Source organism: Acipenser ruthenus, chromosome 3 (assembly GCF_902713425.1).
Source record: "Acipenser ruthenus chromosome 3, fAciRut3.2 maternal haplotype, whole genome shotgun sequence".
In the NCBI taxonomy this organism is placed as follows: domain Eukaryota; kingdom Metazoa; phylum Chordata; class Actinopteri; order Acipenseriformes; family Acipenseridae; genus Acipenser; species Acipenser ruthenus.
In genome coordinates this window covers 104,055,750-104,074,373 of record NC_081191.1, presented here as the reverse complement: position 1 = coordinate 104,074,373, position 18,624 = coordinate 104,055,750, and positions in this window count along the sequence as shown.

Genomic DNA, 18,624 nt, shown 5'->3' with positions numbered 1-18,624 from the left:
CTGTTTCCCCATACAACTCGGAAATATGACCCCGATCTCCTCACTCTGTAACTCAATTTTGGTTACTTCAGTGTTGTTGGGCGGGTCCAATTCACCTTTATTTTCCCACAACTCTAAGAAGTTCAGGAAGTCCCGTCCCAATATTACATGGTATGGTAATTTGGGCACTATGCCCACCCGGAATTCCACAGACCCAGCACTGGTCTGAATGTGGACTATGCTGGTGGGATATGGGCGGGTCTCACAATGCACACACGTAATACTGAGGTCTTGAGACCGATCCAATTAAGAGGGAACTACTAAATGCGCAGCCACTAGGGTTACCATGCTCCCCGAATCGAGAAGAGTTTTGGTCTCATTTCCTTCAATGGTTACAGGACACAAATGCTTAAAACCATTTTGTACCCCCATTAAAACAGTTACCTCAGTATATGTTAATAAGGAATAATTTCCCCCAGTCTTCCCCACATTACACTGCATAGGCTCATCCTGAGTGGGGCAATTAGGTGCTGTATGTCCTATTTCATGGCACCTAAAACACTTTGGTGGTCTCTCAGGAGTCCACCGATTACCCCTGTCTGGCTTCATATGCCAACTCCCTGATTTTTTTTCACCCCAGTCCCCTTCACAGCCCTGGGCTGCTCTTCAGCTTCCCCTGACCCAAGAACAGTCTTACCGGATGTGTTGGGGCTTCGGGTCTTCGGGGCCTGGGTCCGCTCGGCTCCCACAGACCGTAGAAGTTCGCCAGTTGCAGTGTACCGTTCCACAAGAGCAACAAGCTGGTCAAAGGTGGGGGCAGTCCTCTCAAGAAGTGATCCATGACGAGTGTCTCCACCATCTGGGCGGCAAAACGGACCTCTGGCTGTAGCCACTTTTTAGCGTGTTCGACCTGAGTGTATCAGGTCGAACATTTGGGACCTGGTGGGCTTGTCAGGCTGATATACCCACACGTGGAACCTCTGGGCTCGGACAGCAGTGGCAACTCCCAACCTAGCTAATATCTCCACCTTCAGTTTGGAGTAATCATTGGCTTGTTCCTGGTCTAGATCACGATAAGCCTTCTGGGAGTCCCCACTCAAAAACAGAGCCAGCAAACCAGCCAACTGTGTCCTTGGCCAGTTCTCCCTCTCTGCAGTCCGTTCAAAGGCCCTCAAATACGCTTCCACATCAGCAGTATTTGGTCACTTTTTGCAGATAATGACTGGCTCTGATGGACGGGGATCCCCTTTGTATTCCACTTGCAACTGCATCAAGCTTTTCGGCCAGCGCCTGGATCTGTTGCTGAGTGGCAAGTGCAGTACGTTGTTGCTCTTGTGCAGTACGTTTTTGCTCTTCCCTGAGCAGCTGATTCACATCTTGTTGGGCTGCAGCCATTTGTTGTAGTGCTGCTGTGCCCTGCATCAGAGCTTTTAAATACTCTTCCATGTTTTGTAGTTCCTTCTTCTACACACAGACAAATTCAGGGGTTTGCCCGCATTCTCCACCATATGTGACAACTCTGGCGCTGTTGGACAGAGTGTCAGTCTTATTCAGGACTTTTAGCCACATCAAAACTTTAACAAAACAGCAAACAAACAAAACAAAAGCCTAGCTCCGTCTTGGAGTTACTAACTAAACCGTGATGGTTCACTATCTAACAACCGGGCAGCTAAGCTGCTTACCGGCTTCTTCAAAAACAAAAACAAAAACTATTATATGGATTCAATATATATAATGGTTACCTTTATAGACATTTCCAGGAGGACCTTTCAACACCTCAGCTTCTGTCTAGCACCCAACGAGAGAGACCTGAACAGGGTTTTTAGCCCTGCTTAAATATCAAACTTTTAATACAGGTGAAACCAATTACTCAACCCTGGGTAATTGCAGACTGGCCCATTCTAGTCCAAGTTTTCTGGGAAATGTAGTTTGGCTGGTCGGCTTAAACCATCAGGACTACATTTTCCTTCCACAATTTCTTACATAGGATACAGGCTGTGCCTTATATGCGGCCCTATATATCTTCCTTCGATGACAGTGCCATGCACTTTGTTACTATATATATATATATATATATATATATATATATATATATATATATATATATATATATATAAACTACATTGATATCTCCTATAACCTACATTTAAAATAGTCTGCAAACAGTGTCAAATGCAATTTAAAAATGTGTCATTAATGAATAAAATGCATGAAGAGACAATTCCTTCTCTCCATGATCCTGCACATTGTTAGACACAAATTCATTCTTTGAAGACAGGAAATGTTATTCATATCCTTTTAAATGTTGTCAAGACAAGTAGATGTTACATATATAATGTAACACTATACTTTTATACTAAACAAGAAAACATTTTAATTTAGTGTAAACTTACATTGAAAACATTTGTAGATTCAGTTGGGATTTTGTTTTTCAGCCAAACATGAATGAGCACATATGTTCCTTTTAAGCATTTGAGTGCATCATTGTCTGGGAGTACATGGAGGCTGTATGTGGGGCATGTTCTCCTGGTATTCCCAGGGTCCATCAATGATTGAAAGGTCAGAAGAATGCCATACTTAAGCATTGTTATGGATCAGGTCCACCCAACAATGCTGCAGTTGTGTCCCGATGGAAATGGTTATTTTTGAGACAATAATGCACCCACCCACTGGGTCAAAATTGTGTGTGTATAGTTTGAGGAGCATGGTAGAGACTTCAGACATCTTCCAAGGCCACCAGAATCCACACACCAAACTCAATAGAGCAGTGGTTTTCAATATTTTTTAAAAACTGTACCTTCTGTCTGAACATTTCAGCAAGTCTTTTATATATATACTGTATATATAATTTATGACACAAGTTTGGGACTGACAAACTGTCTTTGGATGCACAGAATCAAAACACAGTATTTGGGAATCTCTTCGGAAACACACATATTCACTTTCTGTTTAGGAAAGGTATTATAAATAATCCAAAATAATCTGCACTGTACCATTTTTTAACACTTCAGCGTAATTATGTGTGCTATTTAAAATGTTTACAACATCAAAAACATTAACCTATAATAACTAACAATGATCAACTTTGTATTAAAGCCAACATAAAAATGATCCAAAGGGTTAACTTTCTGTCACTGCACTTTTTGTAGTCTCTTTTGTGTTTTCCTTCATTTTTCTTTTGCAAATAAGAAATGTATCAATTTTTGACCTGAGAAATAATACACAGGATAATCTGTACTCCATCAAACACCAAAAAGAATTCAACCAGCCACTTTTGCTGTTACTAAAATACAGCCGCGCTTAATAACCAGCTCACTCGAAATCATGCATGCATACAGATGGATGATCATTTTAAAACTATAAATCAGACTGTAAACTTTATTATTATTATTTATTTCTTAGCAGACGCCCTTATCCAGGGCGACTTACAATTGTTACAAGATATCACATTATTTTTTACATACAATTACCCATTTATACAGTTGGGTTTTTACTGGAGCAATCTAGGTAAAGTACCTTGCTCAAGGGTACAGCAGCAGTGTCCCCTACCAGGGATTGAACCCACGACCCTCCGGTCAAGAGTCCAGAGCCCTAACCACTACTCCACACTGCGGGTAAACAAAAATATTTCTGCATAGTGGTTTAGAACATATATAATACTGTTCAATTAAATTCAAGATCTTTACTTTCATTTTTATTTTTGCTTTTCTGAGTCATCCTGCATACCCCCTATGACTCTTTTCACACTGGCACCCTTTCACACTGGCACTCCTACCCAGGTCTTGCCAGGCTCTGGCTAGCCGGGTCACAATCCCGCGAAGTGTGAAACCATGTACCTGGCAGCGACCCACCTCAGGATGTGTGTTGACACACTTTGAATTGGGTTGAGCGAGACAAAATCCATGACGGCCGTTCATAAGCAGACAAAGTAACAAACAGCCACGCCTGCGTGAAGGTTTCACTTCCGCAAGGAACATTTCTGTTTATTCTGTATAGACATATTTCTGTTGATTGAGACACACCATGAGCCAGACTGTAGCAGGGATGAAGAAACATTTGGTCTAATTAACATTTGGGCTGACGATTCATTTTGAAAGGCTGAACAGATGATAAGGTGGTCATGTGAACGTTGCTGCTTCCAGGGTATTGTGTACACGCATTGTGTACTTGCTTCTGAAGCCCAGGTCAACTCTGCTTCTTCAAAAAGTAGTGTGAAATCATGTAGCCGACCCAAATGACACCGGGTCCTGACCTGGATAGAGCATGCCAGTGTGAAAGGGGCTTTGAAGTATCCCCAGGGGTACTCCTGGTTGAAAACCCCTGCAATATGTCAATAGGGCAGTGATGACTGTTAATCTCTAGAGGGCCACCCCAGGGGGGAATGAGGAGAGACCATCAGTGAAGCAGTCTTTGAACAAACCAAAACACCATTCTTCCATTACAGAATATACTTTAAAAAAACAGTATTTCATTGTCAGTTTACAGCCTTGATACTGCAGTATGACAATAAAAATGTCAGTACCCTGGATGAGAGGAAAATTTGCTTCCATTCAGCATTTAAAACACTCAATGCAGAAGATAATTGCTATTGATTGGTACCCAATTGTAAAATTGAGGGAAGGACATATTTTCTTGTTTTGAAATCAACATATTAATGAATGGATTTATTGAATACCTGCCGATAAATACTTTTACTCCTAAGTATATGTGGTATGTCATTTCACTTTTAAAAGCACTGTTTAATCTAAACAGCATGAGGGAAGGCACATGGAAATAATGTGAGTCTGTATTTATTTATTTTTTGTTGCTGTTATTGAAACATTTAAAAAGGAGATATACACTCTGCAGAGACTTGCTTGCTGGCTGTGTTTGTTGACAGGGAATGGCAGCCCGAGATTAGACAGCTGTGGATCCCCGAGGGGCCCGTTTGTGAGTCTCGGGCAGAGCATCTTGTGATAAAAGGGAGTCACTGACACACCTCCAGGCTGAGGAACCATTTGACCACCTTGTGTGGAACCAGGGTCATGGTTTTAAGTATCAAAGAATAGGAAATAGTTTACGTGATTCTTCATCCCAACCAAGGGGGTGCCAGGAGACGGTTCCTGCAGCGGGACTTCCCTTTTAGTGGGAGCAGCATTGAGCCGGTTGTTGGTGAACTTTTATTTCGTAGCTGCATGTTTGCTCCGTGTTTTGTATTTCTTTTTCTTTACAGTTTGCTTGTGTATATGCGCCCCTGCTCTCTACCATTGTTGGTATATGCCACAGAGACACTAGCAAACAACTCTGCACAGTCATCTTTCTGCCACTGCCACCTGAGTTGTGCAAAACTGTAAATAACTGAATAAACTTGGCTGCCTGTGGGGTGTTTGCAACTGCAACCCCCTGTCTCTCTCAATCTCTCACTGCGGATTCTCACACCCCTTACACATCCCTTAAAACATTTTAAACAGTTTAATTTACAATGATAAAGTGTAATGGGGGGTTAGATCCGAACTGTAATCTTACATGAAATCTGTTCTGCATATCTATTGAGTGTTTACAATGACTCATGAAGCAGAAAAACAAGATTAGAATTCAAAGTTAATGTACTGTAATCTGAAGTGAAAATTCTTACCAGTTTCTTCTGTATTACTGCATAGCTTACGATTCAGTGTTTTATGTATGAGATTTTATTGTTGGCGTGGGAGATGGTGGCTTCCAAGTACACCCCATGTGCAGTGTAGTTATAGCTAGTGCTGTGGGATTTCCTATTTTAGGTCTGGGATTTCAATTAAACAAAGCAGGTTGTGCTGCTTCTGCATTGAGTCTGACTTCGAAATCAGCCAGACACAACAGGCTGTGTTCTGTGCTGGGAATGGGACCATTTGTTGACATTTGTTTATGCTAACTGTATAGTCTATGTTACCACAAGATATAGAATCTCAATGTAAGTGAAATTGCAAATATGACACAACAATGCATATTGCTCAGTGAAACCACGGGGCTCAGTCCCGAAATAATAAATACACACACACAATACACAAACACGGTCACAAATCCAAAGTGAGTGCTGTAGTGCTCATGGTGCAAATACAACTTCGGATCGTGTTAGCCATCTAATAACAACAAACAAGTATATAATTAGACACGACAAAAACAAACAAAACACTCACAATATATAACACGGTTCTCCTTACGGGTTAGTGTTAACGATAACAAAGGAACAGATCACCTCGCTACGTCCACTTAAGTACCGTCAATCATGCCCCCTTGGTAAAAGATTGCAACCGCTTCTCCAATCCGCGGCTGCCACATCACTTCCCTTCCGGGCTGATGGCTTGGTGTACTGTAGCTCCGCCCCCTTTCTAGATGGCCGACTTCCACCTAACCCTGGGAATGAATTGTCTGGCCATCCAGTCCAGGGCACTCTGTTCCCTTTACACAGCACCCTCACAGGTCGGGATGGAGATTTATCACCAAGAATCATTCTGTCTCTGTCACAACAGTACGTGTGCCCGAGTAAGTGTGCCCGAGCTGCCTCTCTCTTCTCTGTCCTAATTCTCCTCGACCTCTCTGCTGCCTTTGACACTGTTGATCATTCTATTCTACTATCATCTCTTGCTGACCTGGGGATCTCTGGCACTGCTCTGGCCTGGTTCTCCTCCTACCTCTCCAACCGCACTTACCAGGTAACCTGGCGTGGAGCAACCTCCACACCTCACCCTCTCTTAACAGGAGTCCCCCAAGGGTCAGTCTTGGGTCCTCTCCTGTTCTCTCTCTACACCCGCTCCCTGGGCCCCCTCATCGCATCCTATGGTTTCTCATACCATTTCTATGCTGATGATGCTCAGATTTTCCTCTCCTTCCCCACCTCTGACTCCACCAACCCCTCCCGTATCTCTATCTGTCTGTCTGCTATCTCCTCCTGGATGCACTCGCATCACCTCAAACTCAACCTCTCTAAATCTGACCTCCTTTTCTTTCCCTCCTCTTCCTACTCCCCCTCCTCTGATCTCTCTATCTCCATTCCTCTGGAATCTAGCACACTCTCTCCCTCCTCCTCAGCTAAGAACTTCAGAGTCACCCTGGACCCCTGCCTCTCTTATTCCCAGCACATCTCCACTCTGGCACGCACTTGCCGATTCTTCCTGAGCAACATATGAAGAATCCGACCCTTCCTCGCCAACTACGCCACCCAGCTCCTGGTCCAGGCCCTGGTACTCTCCCGCCTAGACTACTGCAACTCCCTCCTGGCTGGCCTCCCTGCATCCGCGACCCATCCGCTCCAGCTCATCCAGGACTCCGCTGCTCGCCTGGTGTTCTCTCTAAAATTAACTAAAATTAACTGCGCGTGTGAAAATAAACTGGACCTGATGTGCCTGACATGCACTTAATAAATGGACTGCAAAGGGTTTTTGCAGTCCATTTATTAAGTGCGCGTCAGGTCCAATTTTATTTTCACATGTGCAGTTAATTTTAGACGCGCTGTTTAAAAGTATTTTTTTCCACAGTCAAACGGGTTTAAAAGGCCCTGCATATCAACAAAGCACTCACTAGGCATCTCCAGCCCCGCCCCACCCTTTCGTTCGCTATAGCTTTCACCTATGCTAATAAATAAATCATAATAATAATAATAGTCGTACAAACCGATCAATCATCTTCTGATCACTCATTTGATCACCAAACGCCTCAATAATGAGATCCAAGTCATTACGGCTTTTTCAGGAGAAAAAACGACTAGAAACCCGTTTTTTGCGTCTTTTTGATGATGTTGGACAGAGTCCGACATTGGACCGGATAGGAATAATTGCAATATCGGACCAGGTCTGACATAGGACCGCAAAGGGTTAAAATTGTGCATTTTGTCCTGCAACATGTACATTTATTTAGATAACTTCATGTATTAAATGTTGATTTACGATTATCTGGCGTATGGGTAAAAATCGGACGGATGGGGCAGGGGTAAGCTATCTATCTATATTGGTTGGAATTTATTTCTGTTGACATCTACTTTTGTATGTATTTTAGCATTGTCACAAGCGGTTCTGGCACGTCCCTTTTTTGTTCTCGCTCGGTTCCTGCTGCCCTTAAGCTTGCCAGAGTTATGCCAGTACTCAAAAAACCCTCCCTTGACCCAGCTGACTTATCTAATTTCCGTCCCATCTCCAATCTCCCTTTTCTCTCAAAAACTCTCGAAAGGGTTGCATCTCATGGACAACAATCTGCTTGACTCTCTACAGTCTGGTTTCCGGCTGCATCATAATACTGAAACTGCTCTGCTCCGGATTGTGAATGATCTCCTGCTCAATGCTGATGCTGGTGCTCCCGCTGTGCTTGTTCTCCTTGACCTAACAGCTGCTTTTGATACCATAGATCATGACATCTTCTTGACCACATTCAGAAGTATGCTGGGATCTCTGGAACCTGTCTCTCCTGGATGTCCTCTTACCTATCCGGACGCATGCAGTCTGTTTTCTATGCTGGACGCAGTGGTGTTGCAAACCCAGTCACCAAGGATCTGTTCTTGGGCTCCTTCTCTTCAATATCTACATGCTTCCCTTGGGTCACCTCATATGACAACACAGTCTCATGATTCACTCCTATGCTGACAACACCCAGCTCTACTTAAAACTCGACCCTGGTAGCCCCTCTACCATGGTCCGGCTCTCGTCTTGCATTCAAGACATCAAGGCCTGGATGTCTGCCAGTTTTCTTCAGCTGAACACTAGCAAATCTGAACTCCTTCTAGTAGGATCTAAAACTCAACTTAAGAATCTAAATATAGCTGCCCTGAACCTTGGAAACTGTTTGCTGCTGCCTGTCCCCCACAGTACAAAGCTTTCTTGACAGCAACCTCCCCTGCCCACATCTCCTCCGTGGTCAAATCTTCTTTATACCATCTTCGAAACATCTCCAAAGTCCGTCCCTACCTTTCCCTCCCAGATGTGGAGATACTTTGTCATGCATTTGTCTCCTCCCGACTCGACTACTGCAACTCTCTATATGGTTATCTCCCGGCACGAACCATAAACCGACTGCAGCTAGTCTAGAATGCCACTGCCAGGATCCTTACCAGATGTAGAAAACATGATCACATCACTTCCCGTCTTGCCCAACTGCACTGGCTACCTGTAAAGTTCAGGATTATTTTCAAAACTCTCCTGCTCATCTACAATACACTTCATCATACAGGTCCTGAGTACCTCCTCAACCTGCTGACCTGCTATGTCACTGCCCACAAGCTGAGGTCCTCCAACTCTGGCCTGCTTGTTATCCCCAAGCAAAAGTGCACCACACTTGGAGAACGCTCATTTAGCTTCATGGCTCCGACTCTCTGGAACTCTCTCCCAGCTTTGGTGCGTAATGCTCCCACCGTCACTTGCTTTAAATCAACTCTCAAGACCCACCTGTTCTCTCTTGTTTTCCATGCCCTTTAAGCATGATATCTGCTATTAGCTGCTGTGTTATTGCTACTATTTCATGTATTATGCTACTATCATGTATTATGCACTTTCCACTGTATTTAATGTGTTATGCTTTTTTTTTTTTACTGTATATCATGTATTATGCATTTCTCTGTATTTAAAGTATTATGGATTTTCTTGTTGTTACTGCATCTTGTAAAGCGCTTTGTGATGGTGGTCCAAATTAAATTTAAGTTTTTGCAAGTATTATTCTTTTAAAGACTGTCACCGCTACTGGAAGCAGGACGATCTTTGGGATACAAATTGAACATTTGTGAAACTGCAACACATATTATAATGACTGTAATGTGTTTTAAAGAATATAAAACCAGTAGAAAATATTATTAGCAGAGCCACTTCGAGCTGAGCCAGGAGGAGAATTTGAATCTTATTGGGAATGGGCTGATTTGTTAGAGATGAATTGGATGATTTAAACTAACATGTATTGATTGAAATAATATGATATATTCTTTGTCAATAATTATATTAACACTGTATGTACTCTTTTCAAATAGGTCTGTATACCCAGTAGAAAATATTGTAGGTAGCTTTTGTATGCAGCCTGTGAGGAAACCTGCAGAGAGAGGTTGGGCTGACCTGCCCTTGGGAAGCTCTTAAAATCAGATAAAGGCAACTCTTTGACTCAAGTGCCAGACCTTGTTAGCACATTCTAGTGTGATGAGAAAAATATTTTAATGTGGAAACTAAAAGACTTAGAAAACCAGTACACAGTTTAAACTAGTTCAAGAACAGACTGACAGTCAAGTATCTTATTTAAAAACGTAGTAAGCTTAATTTAAAGATTGCAGCTATGTTTCTTAAGTGTTAAACAAATATATAGTTTAAATGGATTAACAGTCATGTATCTTATTTGAAATAAGTATTAAGACTTGATCTGAAAAGGAGTCCCTGAGTTAAAAGTAAATATTCGAGAAAGACTGCAATAATACAGCTATTAGAATGTTCTATTTGAAAAAAAGCAAGACAATACAATAAAAAAAAACTTGCTGAAGGAATACAACTAATTTTGTGATCTCGTCCTTAACTGCCTGTAGTAAAAGCAGTGTTGGAGATGACTCATTGGTTTTGGCTGATGAATCACGGATTTTTGATGGTCAGCGATTTAAAAGCTAAGATCCTCTCTATAATGAGTGATCTTGTTAATATTAATGAACGAAATACCTTTTGGATAATAGAAGGTAGGAGTTTACATTAAAATAAAAAAAATTCTGTATATCACAGAAATTAATTAGAACCTGGCAAGAAGAAATGGGAACAAAAAGCATAGGACGGTTTACTGAGTTAAGCTAAAATTTGGTCTAAAATAATAAGTATTAGAAAATGCTTATGCAAGTGTTTCATATTAAACATGCTTCAACTGGATTTTGTATGAACAGAAAAATAGGTCAAACTTAGTTCAGTCAGAATAATACTATTGCATTCTAATATATTAATGTTAGCCTGTATTTAGATGTAAATAACTGGACCTTCCACTAAAAGCTTAAAAGATCAATGGAGTAAAATAATATTACAATTTCCAGGAGCGACTGTTATACTGAAGTAACTGAATTAGAAATACATCTTATAACGCCATTTTAAGTTAAAAGTTTATAATAACAGAAGCATGGCATTGACAATATTGTAAACATATTGTTGACACATTTGAGATAATGTTCATTTAATTTAATCAATTTAAGAATTAGTTCAGTTTCTGTCTCCAACTAAACAAAACGTCTTTTAGACATTACAATATCAATTAAACTAAAGAATGGAAATGTTTTTACTGCAATAAAAAAGGAACTGTTAGGTTTGAATATGACAATAAAGTGTAAACTGTATTTAATAACTTTAGTACACAGTAGACTTACTAAGGAAAAATAATGGATTTGTTGGCCCCGCCTTTACATGCTTGCAGCAGTGGTGATAGACCTTGAAAGTTCTTTTTGGCAGTCGAAGTGAGAGTTCCTTGTCGGCAGCAATTTTTAATCCAAGGTCTTTCTATAATGAGCAAAATTAACTCTCTTCATTATATCATAGAAATTAATGTAAACTTGGCATCCGAAGCAAGCATTTAATTTAAATTAGAAACATTGTCTACAGTATCAGTTCTTATAAGACAGGTAGCGACTTTAATGTTTGTGAGCTAAAAAATGACTTCATGAATGAATTTGGAAAAGTGCTGACAGTTGAGTTTCATATTAATTAAAACACTAGCCTTGGCAAGTAAACAGGGTGTCTAAAACCTGCTTGTGCAGGCGAATTTTTAGAAACAGAAGTCAGGCTTAGTCCAAGCATGGCATAGTTAAATAAGGCTATTATATTTAGCATCTTCATTATAGCTTAAATTTAAATGAAAATAACTGAACTGTCCACTGTATGCTTAGTGGTTTTTATTCAAAGGCTTGTGATAAACCCCTACAGTCTGTGTCCAATAACACACAGACTGTATATGAAAGTAAACTAATCTGAAAAGTTGACAAGACATGCTACTCAGAGTGGATATATTGCAGACCCAGGGTAATATAATCATACAAAACATTGATGTTATATATATATATATATATATATATATATATATATATGACACACTGTCACAAAGACGGCCGGAGTGGGTGGCGTCAGACCAGAAACAGGAACACAATAAACAGAGAGATGTGGTTTGGTATAAGCTGGGCGCGTGATCGCGCTCAGCATTTAATAAACAGAAAATAAAAGGTTTGAAACACAAAAACACGGGACACGGCACTACACGCCAAAATAAAAAGACAAACAAAACGGACTACACAGTAAACAGACAATTGCACACAGGGGCGGGGCACATTGCCACATATACCCCCCCTTGTGCGCAGCACACATGGCCTCAACGGCCACCTCCCCCCTTAAAAATCCAGCAGTCCAGGACAAAGTCTCGGGCTGGGAAGGGAGGCTTCAGTGGGCCCATGGCTGGCCATGCTGTCAGCACCCCTGCCGGTAGTGGCACGGCTGACAGCCTGTTGGTCCCGTCCTGCAGCGAAAAAGCTGCGGGGGCAGGTGGTCCCCCGACCTCCCCCTTCTTCGTAGCCGGCAGCTCCCTCCTGTGGAGCTCCGGCCACAAGAACTCCTGCAGCGAAACTGCTGCTGGGGAAAGTGGTCTCCAGACCTCGTCCCCCTTCTTCGTGGCCGGCAGCTCCCCTTTCTGGGGCTCCGGCCACCGTACTCCCTGTGGAGGTACGGGCAGCAGAGGCAGCTCCTGCTCCTCTGCTCCGGGCGGTGGCGGAAGCAGAGGCAGCTCCAGCTCCTCTGCTCCTGGTGGTGGTGGAGGCAGAGGCAGCTCCAGCTCCTCTGCTCCTGGCGGTGGTGGAAGCAGAGGCAGCTCCAGCTCCTCTGCTCCTGGCAGTGGTGGAGGCAGAGGCAGCTCCTGCTCCTCTGCTCCTGGAGGTGGTGGAGGCAGAGGCAGCTCCTGCTCCTCTGCTCCTGGAGGTGGTGGAACCAGCAGGTATTCACCCTCTGCTGGTGGAGGTGGGAGGGGCCAGCAGTCCTCCCACTGCGGTGGAGGTGGAACCAGCAGGTATTCACCCTCTGCTGGTGGAGGTGGGAGGGGCAAGTGGTCCTCCCACTGCGGTGGAGGTGGAACCAGCAGGCATTCACCCTCTGCTGGTGGAGGTGGGACCAGCAGGCATTCTCCCTCTGCTGGCAGCTTGGGTCCTAGGGCTGTGGAAACCCCGACTTCCCTCTCTTCGGGCTGTGGACGCCCCGACTCCTCCCTTTTTGGCTGTGGACGCCCCGACTCCTCCCTGTTGGGCTGTGGACGCACCGACTCCTCCCTGTTGGGCTGTGGACGCACCGACTCTCCCTGTTGGGCTGTGGACGCACCGACTCCTCCCTTTTGGGCTGTGGACGTTCGGGCTCCCCCCACTCAGGCGTAGGACGTTCGGGCTCCTCCCACTCAGGCGTAGGACGTTCGGGCTCCTCCCACTCAGGCGTAGGACGTTCGGGCTCCTCCCACTCAGGCGTAGGACGTTCGGGCTCCTCCCACTCAGGCGTAGGACGTTCGGGCTCCTCCCACTCAGGCGTAGGACGTTCGGGCTCCTCCCGCTTGGGCTGTGGACGCTCAGGCTCCTCCCGCTTGGGCTGTGGAGGCAAAACCAGCAGGCATTCTTCCTCTGCTGGTGGAGACGGGGACAGCAGGCATTCTTCCTCTGCTGGTGGGACTGCTACCTGGGCTGCTGTTCCACTTATAATTGCCTCCAGGTAGCTGAGGACCAAACCCACACCTTCCTCCCAGGTACTTACGGTCTGTTCCCTTGCATAAGCCTCCCATCGTTCCCTATCCATAAACTGCAGGAACTGGACGACTACTGGTATAGACTGGGTCTCCAGCCCAGCATTTTCCAGCATCCAGTCCCGCACTTTGATGGCGTCTTCTGCCATTTTTTTTTTATTTTATTTTTTTTTTAAATCCAAAACTGCGGTTCCTGCTCTGGCCTGAGTCCTGGAGGCGCTGTCGATCCCACGCAGGACACCACGTGTCACAAAGACGGCCGGAGTGGGTGGCGTCAGACCAGAAACTGGAACACAATAAACAGAGAGATGTGGTTTGGTATAAGCTGGGAGCGTGATCGCGCTCAGCATTTAATAAACAGAAAATAAAAGGTTTGAAACACAAAAACACGGGACATGGCACTACACGCCAAAATAAAAAGACAAACAAAACGGACTACACAGTAAACAGACAGTGCACAGACAGACAAACGAAACACGGTGAGTGAGACAGTTATTCACTTTTATATTTACGTTCTTTCTTATTATTTAATTTCTCCTTCTCCACACTCGTTCTCCACTCACCGAACACCTAACCCACGAGTGACTAAACGTGCATCTATTTATACTGTTGTGCTGGGATTCAATTACTAATTAATTACTCACTTGAATCCCAGCACGTGAATTCATTACGTGAAACCCCGTGTTCACATATTATATTTTAAATGCACGTGCGTGATGTGCAATCCCGTGCCTAAATACAAATATACACTTTTAAATACACGTGAAACACAGACCCGTTTATATCCCGTGTACCAATGACTATACACCAACATTTACACACGCAACATACAACACATAACACACAATTGCACACAGGGGCGGGGCACATTGCCACACACACATATAAACTTCTATTGTATTGTATTATAGTAAGGATCCTGTGAACTTTGGTTCACCTAAATTTTAGGGAAAGGAGGGGTTGAAAATGAGAACCATGAGATCATTTTCCAATATTTTTGGAAATAAGTTATATTCAATTAATTTTGAATGTTGTTATATAGCTCCAATTAGTTTTAAAAAAGTTGACCGGATCCTTCTATAAAAATATAATTAACTCAAAGATAAGTACTGTCAAGGCAGATTGATGATCAGATTTAATTGGGACTCCTGATGTATTCAATGGAGGGAAAATCCTATATAAGCCCTGAGCAAGACCTCATTCGATACCATTGAACTTGATCTTGCAAGCTGACGTGGTCCATGCTCTGAGGGGCTCTGCCTTTTGAAGACAGTTCTTATTTTTCAATATGTCCTACACTACACTTCCATATACTGGAAGGTAAGCATATATTTGAATTTATATCTTGTTTACATTGGATGCATTGCTATAAGGTATATATTTAAGGATTTATATTTTAGCTGTGTAGAGTGATATATTGTATGTTGTAGGATTTAGAGATGGGTGCTTTTGTTTTTTGCATTTTATGCCCTGAAGGCTAAATATATGTTAACCACATGTGTATTACTGGGGCTGACAGGTCTTGTATTCAAAAGATATTGGCACAGACATTATATACAAACCAATTAATACCGCGCGGATATGTATGTAGATATCTATGTGTGTATGTATGTATGCGTGTGTGTGTGTGGGCAGGTATTACTATCAATGTACGGACAAAATTTGAGAACATTTCCCCAAAATGATAGTAACTCCTAAAAAAACAACACCGTGGGGATGTCCCCACTTTGTAAAACACCTTTCAAGAACTAAATATGCCTTCAGAAAAAAAGTGCCAAAAGATTTAGTTTGTTGTCGACTTTCACCGTGTGTGGAGTTTTGTCTGACTAGAGTTAGAAATAGTAAATACAAATATAGTGAGAGTCAATGAGAAGCTCCCACAAATACAGTGCAGTCCATTTATAAGAATCACTGATATAAGAATCAACCACATGTAGTGATCAAAACCACTGGGGCAAAATCATTCCTATACTAACCAATGTAAAATAATCTGCTTGTAAGAGTCAAGCAATCTGCTTATAAGAATCATTTCGGGGGAAAATGACTACATGCAATACAGTACTTGATCAAGTGCAATGATGTGTACAGCCAATACATTTGAATTTGATCACATATTATGTGATTAGGCACGTACACAGCGTGGATAGTGCGATGATGCAGGGGAAACACTGCATTGTTTGTAAACAAACATGATTGCGCCACTGCATTGTGCAGGTATGTTTTTTTGTGTTCTCTGTTAGTGAACATCTGTTTCAATAAAGTGAATACACATTCATTGACTACATACTGAGTACATCAGTGTAATTGTGTGATATGCATGTAGAGGGAGTGGGATTACGGTGAGGTGAGGAGGAGGGGGAATTGCAGAGCTTTGCATCTCCACGATGAAAAACTGTGAGATTTTCATTACAACTAAAAATAAGTAAGCCACAGATGCTTAAATGCAGTGGCAGTCCTGACAGTAAAATACTGTACTGTAATGGCATTTTAATTCAAAGGCCATTACACGTAACACTGCATGGCAGTTAAACTAGACACCCTCACGAGACGATCGCTTCTCAAGTATACTGTAGTAAAATAGGATTCTGAAGCCTTGAGTAAACATATCAATCGTGATCATATAACAAGCGGCTTACCCACAAGGACATTTTGATGTATTGTCCTCAGTGATTGAGCACAATTGACATCTGTATACTGTATTTAAACTGCTGATGGCACGCTTTTGCCAATTGTAATGCAACAGAGTGGCCGAGGACAGTTTAAATCATCAGGCTGGAGTCTTGATTTACAGTTTTAAACCGGTGTTGGTTTTATTTTTATTACACTGCGGTGGTGAAACAACCGCTAATAAAACAAACAAAATAAACCTAGCACTCAGCTGGAGCACTACGTAAACAGTACTTTGTGTAGAACAAACACTAGATCTCTTACTCCCATTTTGGTTTCTTTTTCTTTCTTCTGCTTCCTTACTTCTCTATACCACCCATCACCAAGCTCTTGGCTAAGCCAAGCAGACAGTTAACCAATTGACAATTATCCTTAATTCCAAAGGCTCTCTTGGCAGCCATTTCTGAGTTTCTTTGTAACCAATAGAAAATCAGTGTTTCCCACAGTAGTCAGAAGTGATAGGGGTGGGACGTAAACATTTTTTAAAATGTTTCTGTGTATGTGCTAGACTTCTGCAATTCAGTTATACCTGGAGTCTCTTTCTAGCAACAGAACAAACATAGGAAAAATAAATAAATAAAAACTACTTGTCCGGAATTTTATTTTCCTGCTTTTTTCCCAGTAAGAGGCCGATAAATATTTTTTACACGTCTCTGGAATTTTTCAGCCGGGTTTGTAGATGTTCTTCTTTTGTTATTTTTCCGATTTACTTCACATTACAGATTTCTGATATTACTTTTTTGTTTTAAAAGTCTTTTTTTTTTGCAAATTGTTTTACATGCATTACGCAGACAATTATTACACTATACGTATTTGTGATCCTGTTTGCAGTCCTGTCCTTTTGTTTGAGACGGGTTTCCCGAACTACATATACATTGGGTACAATATAGTTGGCATAGTAAGACACAAGGGATCAAGCTCTTTAAATAGGGAACACTTTTTTGAGATTAGAATTTGGTTATCCGCAACCTAAAGGTTTTTCCATTTATTAACAGCTGACTAAAATCCAGGAAGGTACTTTAAATTGATTTGGAAACAATGACTTCCCAAAGCAATCCAGTGGAATTAAAAGAGGAATCTGAAACTGAATGAATGCAGAAGTGAACTATCTATGTTAAATCACAAATCGATTAACTGGCAGCATTTACAGCCAAAAGAATTAATTACATTCTGACTTCCATATAATTAACAACATGATGGCTGTCTCCCAAAATACTCATTAAACAGGCACAAACAAAGGGAAGTTTAAATTTAAAGCAGAAAAAGGAGATTGCAATTAACTACCCATTGTATGCCTCTGCACAGACTCCAATTTTATTGCCATCGCTTTTTTATTTCATATGATGGCCATAAAAAATCAGGGAATGCTGGGCTTTTAAGTGTAATTTATTCATTCAAATGGAATCTACATGATTTTCATGCATACACTTTCACAGTGTGTACAGAACACAAGCTTTGGTAAAAAAATAGACTAAAAGTTGTGTAATTCCAGAAGAAAAAACTAAATCAAGAAGCTTAAGGGAATGATATGAGAGTTCAATGTGCTAAATTCAAGTGACCATTGAAGGTCCCAAAAATATATGTGTCATGTAGCCTGTTTTCCAGTTGCACGGTATATTATTATATCTTCGGATGAGACGTAAAACCAAGGTCCTATTGCAAATGACTCTGCAGCAGCAGTTGTTGATGCATAGTTCACCCCCTAGTCTCTATACATCGCTTTGGATAAAAGCGTCTGCTAAATGACTCATTAATAATAAAAATGTATATATTTTGAAAATCAAAAAACAGAAAAACTATAAGTACAAAATGACCCACTTATGCTGTATGATATGCTGTACACATGCAAAAACAATATATCTATCTAATATATAATCAGTCAACATCTGTTTCATGATACATTCTGTTGAAAAGAAAAGCAATAATATATCATCCTGTTATATATATATATATATATATATATATATATATATATATATATATATATATATATATATAAATATATAAAAAAAGCATACACTACCAGGGGTTTAGAGATCGCTTCATTTAGTTTTTTTTTAATGTATTTTATATGTGACACCATTTATTTAACATTTTAAATTATTGCCAGTTGGCTCAGCTAGGTTATAAAAAATACTGAAGCTACTACAAATAAAAACGGTAGCCCTTTGTGCAATACATAAATAAATACATCACAAAGCCATACATCACAAAGCCACATAACATATATATATATGTTATGTTCCTGTTTGGTCATCGGATAGCTAATTGCTT